Raw genomic sequence first — 8,033 nt, 5'->3', positions numbered from 1 at the left:
TATGCTCTTTTGTACATTTAAATTGTTTTATTGTTGTTTAAAGAGTACTGCTTTGTACTCTCAACAGTTGACATTAATACATAAATACATTAAAAAAAATAAGATAAAAAAACAAAATAAATAAAAGTACACCATATCTGAGCCCTACTCTTAGGTAGAAAAATATTCTCTAAACAATCAGTCCAAAAGGTTCCTGGCTGAATCTTTACAGTTAGTCCAAGAAGACCAAATAAATATTCAGGTACTGCTCCAGTCGGTCGTCCTCATCAACTGCTGCATATATTGAATATGGTCAAGTTCCTGGAACAATTCACAAGGAGAAGGGGGGTCATTAAAAATGCCGAAGGATACCCCTCTTAGCTTGGGATACCAACCCCTGAAATATAGAGAGTAAAGTCACCTCTGATGAATTAGGTATTGAAACATTTGAAAAAGCTTAAATAAATGTCTTCTCCAGAAAACTTGAATTACTGGGCTTTCCCACCAAATATGTAATGTACCTCGCCAACAGAATTCTGAGGAATCCGGGAAAAATATCTGTAAATTGACAGGGCATCTATACCAACTTTTAAATATTTTATAGGTTTTTTCTTAAGACCTATAATTTGTAGACAACTTATGGGTCAAAGTTAAAGCTTTTTTCTTACTCTTCAGTGGAAAAAGACATAGCTAAATCACATTCTCACAGATGGACATACAACAGAGAATTAGGATACTTTAGTTCCAAGATATATTTTGTGCCATGGTTTTGGCTGTAAATCAGAAAAAAGTAAGAAAAGATGATATTCATCAAAACCTTAGATCATTGACCTTAATTGGATTTTCAAGGAACCTAGATACATATTGACATAAATTCATGCAAACAAATATCACAATTTCTTTGAAAGAAGCAATAAATATCTAAAAATTAAATGCAATGTACAGCCATTTAATAGTTTTTTTTACAATATTGCATGTAACTTTTAATTTCAAATCCATTCCAAAAACATGCAGTTAGGTTATTTGGCTTCCTCCCAAAAATTGACCTTAGACTGTCTTAAAGATATATGACTATGGTAAGGACATTAGATTGTGAGCTCCTTTGAGGGGCTGCTAGTGACATGCTTATAGAATTTGTAAAGCACTGCGTAATATGTGGGCGCTATATAAATACTGTGTAAAAATAATAAAATCATTGGCTTAAACCACAAGTCCACATTGATAAGTACTTGGTTCGTGGTGCTACTAAAACCCGGTCCCAATAGGGACCCTGTCAACGTTTATGGATAGTTGATATAGTGCAACTAAAACAAATTCCGACGAGAAATATCCCATACTACATCCACACCACCATTGTGAGACACTTAAGTGATACTTAATAATTAATGTCACAAAGAGATCTTTACCCTTAATGTCCTCAAATGCTCAATGATGCATACACAGCTTGTACCTAAAAATATATAACAAATGTGTACCACACAGTGAGTTCAATACACCTTGATGACTGTTTCCATGCAAATTCCCCATATACACTGTATACATAATATACATTATGTAAATATTGTTGTATCAAGGATCATTAGATGGTATGACTAAAATAGTAATAGTGGTGGAAATTATTCAAGACAAGCAATAAGTGACAATTTTTTTTTTTTAGTTTTGTAGGATACTATAATACGTAGGTTGTGGAAACAATTTCATATAAATGGTGGTAGATGTTAAATACAAATGATATTGGAACATGGTATTTTATGTGGAAACAAGCTGTAGAGGCAGTTTAAATAAGGAATGTGTAAGGATATTTGTATTAGGTGCACTTATGATAGAGTAGTAATAATTGAATGCAATTAACTTAGGTAAGGGTGGTGTATTATAAGGGTCTTTTAGTGGCACAAATATAGGATGAATGAAGCAAATATGTATGCGGCATTATTATTAATATTTTTATTATTATTATTATTAATAAACAGGATTTATATTGCACCAACATATTATGCTGCACTGGCATTAATAATTGGATGTTAATATTAAAAAACGGGATTTATATAGCGCAAACATATTATGCAGCGATGTACAAGTTCTACTATATCAAGTATCCATAAAAGTGGACAGGATCCCTATTAGTACCAAGTTTTAGTCGCACCAAAGGAATTACTTATGGATGTGGGATTGTGATTTAAGCCAATGACAGTTTTAGTGATTTAGGTAAAGACAGTATGTAGAGTCATAGTATGGGAAATCTTACCTATCATAAAAATGAAATACAAAATTGTTTTATTTTTTTGAGTTATTGCTTTAGAATTGAAATTAAATTCCTGTGAAAAGTTCTTCCTATGAAGCTTGTTGGCGAAATGCTACAAAAAAAGGAGAAAAAAACAGACAACAGTGAAGACGAATAAAGTGGCTATACAATGTATTTTGTTTTGAGATATTTATTGGTTTTTTTCCAAAGAAATTGTGATTTTTTTTACATGAATTTATGCCAAAATTGATCTAGGTACCTTGAAAATCCTTGGGAAAGGTCAATTATCTAAGGGTTTTGTCACACTTACCTCTTCCTCTCTAAAGCACAGGCATCTATCCTCTGCGCTTGCAGGCAGTTCTGACTCTGAACGTGCCTTCATTCCCAAGATTTTTAAGCTTTGTCCAACTGGCTAGCCAATCATAAAAATAGCCTCCTAACCATCCCTGGCTATTTAGCTAGCTCGGACACAGCACTCAGCGTTCGTGCAACGAGTCTCCACTGGTGCCCAGCCCCTAGTTCTGTTGAGCTAGTTCCTGCACACCTGTTAGCTAATTCAGTGTTCCTCTGTCCTGTTCCTGCTTTAACTTCTTATTGCCCAGTCTGTTGTATACCAGCCTACTTCCTTGTGCTGTTCCAGTGTTTCTGTCTGTCTGTGGTTGTTCCTGTGTCACATGTGCCTCCTGTTGCTTCCAGTGTCTCCTGTGTTCCCTGTGTCAGCAGTGGCTCCTGTGTCACTGGTGTCTGTCACCTGGATCCCTAGTAATTGACCCCTGGCATGTGACCTGACCTCCCCTGCTTGCTGCCTGCCTCAACCCCGGCCTTCCTCGATTATCCTTCAGCTTTGTGATTTGGTACTGTGTATCTTCCTGCCTACCCTGGTGTGCACAAGGACCGCAAGCTGGCAGTAACCAGCAGCGCAACATACTCACCACTAGAGGCTCTGGAGAAGACCTGGTTACTGCTTGGACTTGGTGCCTTGGCCATTCTCAGGGCTCACACCACCTGGTTTGGTTTTCTCCGAGGCCTCTAGAGATGATATGAAGCCTTTTGATATAGTTTCTGTTCCATGGATTTAAAGTTAGTATAGGTGAGACTTCCATTTATGACCGAATCACTTCTTTTCTTTTGGGGCTGATTCATTACCCCATCACCATTACCGCAGCCTGGCAACAACTGCAGGCTGTTGCCAGGCTGTGGTCCCCGTGCATGCAGAGACTGGTAACTGCTGTCAAGCAGGAACAAAGCATAGTACAGAAACGTGAGGCAGATTTGTGGTCAGAAAAGCCAGAAGTGGAGGCAGGCAGCAAACAGGAGTAATCAAGTGAAGCTGGAGTTGGTATACCAGAGTATCAGTAACAGGAGACAGGAACAGCTGGAACATAACAGCTGGAAAGAAAGCCAAAAAGAACTCCCTTTAGCCAACTTCCTTTTGCCATTCACTTTTTTTTTTTTTATAGGGGAAGTCATGTGGCTTCTGCACAAAATTAAAGTATCCCCCTATAATAAATATGCCCTATAGTAGTGGTCGCCAACCTTTTTGATTCCATGGACCACTTAAATCACAGGCTCCTGACCGCGCATGCGCGGGGAGCCGGGTGTCAATCAAATGGAGAGACACCTCCCCCATAGTGACGTCATTGTGACATAACCCCGCACGGTCTCCCATTGCAGATCCAAGCCTGCGATAAGAAGTGGGCGGGTTATGTCCAGGGACACAGGCTGCCCACCTCCCTGAGCCTGGGACTTGTACAGGGAAGTGTTCCGCTGCTCTGGCCGGTGCGTCCCCCCAGCAAAGTCCTTGTCTCGCCCCGCTCAGGGGGGCACTGGCCAGAGCCGCGGACCACCAAAATGTTCTCACATGGCTTGGTGCAAAAAGGAAAGGTTTGGGTTCATGAAGCACTGGGCTGACTTTTCATTGGGGTACAACCTGTATGCTAGAGATGGTTTGCACCTAAATGAAAGGGGTTCTGCTGTGCTAGGGGAAAGATTTAGGGGAATGGTATTTAATGGAAATTAAACTAGGACAGACAGGGGTGGGACAGGTAAATAAGGTGGCAGAAAGGTAAATCAGGGGTCAGCCACTAGTGGAGGGTGGATTGGGTATAGTTGGGGGTGGGTTTTGGATAAATGTATGCAGCTTCCTATGTTACTAACAAACATTGCACTGTGCAGTACTAGTTGTAATGAAAAACAAAACGATGGGTAAAGAGCATTATAACTTAGTTGGCATGTTCTTCACATGACTGGGCTGTCAATATTCCTGGTTATACTGTCTTTCATAAAGACAGTGTCAAACGAAAGGGTGGTGGTGTCTGTCTGTATGTGAGAAGTGATCTGAAAGTGAGGTCAAATGAGGTTGGGGCATTATGGGTGGAGTTAATGTGAGGATGCACAATACACAATTAATAAGTAATAGGTTTAAGAGGCTAAAATTAAAACCTACGTGGCTCACAGCTGATGTTTAAAAAAGGCCATAAGGAACAAGAAAAGGCCATTCGAAAAATATAAAAATGAAGGATCACCTTCATCGTTTGAAAACTATAAAGAATATAACGAAAGATGTAAAAAGGGGATAAAATGTGCAAAACTTCAAAATGAAGGACAGATGCAAAGTAAAGTAAATTTGTTAAATATATTTTAATAGCAAAAAGATCTGAGCATGTAGGCCCCAAAGGATGTCTCTGGGTTGGTAACTGGGGATAAAGAAAAGGCTGATTTACTAAACAATTTTTTTAGCTCTGTGTACACAATGGAAAATGGCAGAGCCCAAGTCCAAATTCATAACAGCAATTTCACTGCCTTAAATCACAATGGCTCAAAATTGATATGATTGACAGTTGGGAACAAATAAGGCTGACAAAGCACCAGGACCTAATGGATTACATTCATATGTCCTCAAAGAACTGAGCTCTGGTATTTCAAAGCCAAATATTTCTAATTTTTAAAGACTCTTTAGTCACTGGCATGGTACCGATGGACTGGCGTAAAGTCAATGTGGTTCCTATCTTCAAAAAGGGAGCAAAGTCATTACCAGGTAACTACAGACCGGTTAGTTTAATGTCAATAGTTGGAAAGGTCCTAGAAAGTTTGATAAAGAACCACATAGTAGAGTTTCTACTAGAAAGTAATATTATAAGTGATAGTCAGCATGGCTTCAAGATAAACCGAAGTTGTCAAACAAATGTACTCTTTTTTTATGAGGAAGTAGGTAAACAGGTAGACAGCAGAATAGCAGTTGATAAAACATTTAAAAGAGCACTCAAGACCCATTTTTTCAAACTTGCCTACCCATCTTCTTCTGTCTTTTAAAACCATCACTACTTCCCACTACTACATATCTCCCATCCTATTGTGTGTAAATTCCCCCACCTACTAGATTGTAAGCTCTTCGGGGCAGGGTCCTCTCCCTATAGATTGCTTTAAGAAAAAGCTGGATGTTTTTCTAGAAGCACAGAATATAACTGGGTATTAAGGATTTAAAGTAAAGATAACAGTGACTGTTTATCCAGGGAACATCCGATTGCCTCATGGAATCAAGAAGGATTTTTTTCCTCTGTTGAAGCAAATTGTCTGGTATAAGGATATAAAATTGCTGGCTAATTAATGAGAAGGCTAGTTTCCATCCAGTACAAGGACCTCATTATTCCTAAGTGGTCCCGTATTTGGATAGGAAGTAGCCCACCCATCTATATCAAGGGTAAATACCATTCAGTACAAGGAACTTATGATGTTCACTAGCGTTAGGTACAGTATAGAAATAGCCCACTCACATATATCATGGGAAATTCCCATTCAGTACTTGTGCTTGTACTGAAAGTGAATTAGCTTGGTCATATATGAGTGAGCTATTTCCTATCCCTATACCATACCACAACACTAGGGGGCATGAAAAGGTCCTTGTACTTAATGGGAATTACCCTCCATATAAATTAGTGGGCTATTTCCTATCAAAATATTGGACCTGCCCACTAAGGAATAATGAGGTCCTTGTACTGGATGGGAATTAGCCTGCTCATATATGAGTGGGCCATTTCCTATCCCGATACAGGACCTGACATCTAGGGGAGCATGAAAAGGTCCTTTTACTGGATGGGAAATATCCTGCTCATATATGAGTGGGCCATTTCCTATCCCTATACAGGACCTGACAACTAGGGGAGCATGAAAAGGTCCTTGTATTGGATGGGAAATAGTCTACTCATATATGAACAGGCTAATTTCCATCTAGTACAAGGTCCTAATTATTTCTTAGTGCTCATGTCCAGTATTTGGATAGAAAATACTCCATTTATTTAAAGCCAGGCTATTTCCCATCCAGTACAAGGACCCTTTCATGCCTCCTAGTCTTAAGGTCCGGTGTAGGGATAGGAAATAGCCCACTCATATATATCTACGGTAATTCCCATCCAGTACAAGGACCTCATTATTCCTTAGTGGTCATGTCCAGTATTTGGATAGGAAATAACCCATTTTATATAATCAGGCTTTTTCCCATCAAGTACAAGGTCCTTTTTATGTCCCCTAGTGTTAAGGTCGAGTACCATTTGTTCCTTGTACTGGATGGAAATTACCCTGGATTTATATGAGTGGGCTATTTCCTATACCTACTGGACCTGACCACTAGGGGGCATGAAAAGGTCCTTGTATTGGATAGGAATCAGCCCACTTATATATGAGCAGGCTCATTCCTATCCAATAAAAGGACCTTTTCATGCCCCCTAGTATGTATGTTGGACTTTTGTCCATGGAGCTTTAGCCTCATCAAGACAATTAGCAGTGCTTCTCTAGCTACTAACAAGTTTGGAGTCAAGGTAAAAAAAAAAGAATTGTGGGAGGACTCTACAATCTGAATACCTGCAAAAGGGATAATATACACACCTAATGCTCTTTTTTGCAAGGCGCTCCATGGCTAACCAGGATCTCCCGCATGAAAGGTTGCTGCCCAGACTGCTGGGTGTACATCTGGAGTAGAATTATGCTCAAATAAGAGTTTTCATTGTGCAGTTAGATCTATTATTATGACATGGTCCTAAAGCAGGCTCTAATAAGAGTGTCATAATTTGTCTCCTCTAGGAAATACATATACTTGAACTGTAAAGTGAATGGGTGCGTGGTCAGAAAGGGTGATGTTTCCAATGCCAGATTGGGTAAAAAGGTTAAATCTGTATGCCTCATCAGAAAAAAAGTCTTCATAAAATACTTGTGAACAAGAGAGTGGAATCCTTTGAAGGTCTCTAACCTTGTGTGATGGAGGAATGGCATATTGGTTTCTGGAAGTCATTAGGCGGGCCTAGGAAAACATTGAAGTCTCCTCCTAAGACACAAATTCCCTCTAGGAATAATGATAGGTGTCAAAGTGCTGTCTCCAAACATTGAAGTTGGGGATGATTAGAGGCATAAACTGTTGCATACGTAACTAAAAAAAAAAAAAACAATGACACCTTTCAGAAAAAGAATTCTACCATTAGCATCCTAATTTGTATGACCATTGGTCTTTAAATTGACAGCTGTGTTTAGAGAGTACAACATACCCATGCCTAGGTAAGGTATCAGTCCATGAGTTTGGATAACTTACTTCTCCTAAAGTTTGCTTCTTGTGGAAAGGCAATATGTACCTTTTGTTAGCATAAATCGCACAGAAGAGCAGTCCACTTTTCATGAATATTTAACCCCTTGAGTATATTTAACTGGGCCATGAGGGAAGAATAAATCAATATATCAATAAAATAAGGGTAGGAATAAGAGAATAAGGGGAGGTGGTGGAGAAGCAAAAACAGAATTCCCCAAAAAGGGGAGAGGAAGGACTAAG

The sequence above is a fragment of the Pyxicephalus adspersus genome, chromosome 2, assembly GCF_032062135.1.
Source record: "Pyxicephalus adspersus chromosome 2, UCB_Pads_2.0, whole genome shotgun sequence".
Classification (NCBI taxonomy): Eukaryota; Metazoa; Chordata; class Amphibia; order Anura; family Pyxicephalidae; genus Pyxicephalus; species Pyxicephalus adspersus.
The sequence above is the reverse complement of the archived record's forward strand: the minus strand, read 5'-3'. Positions refer to the sequence as shown.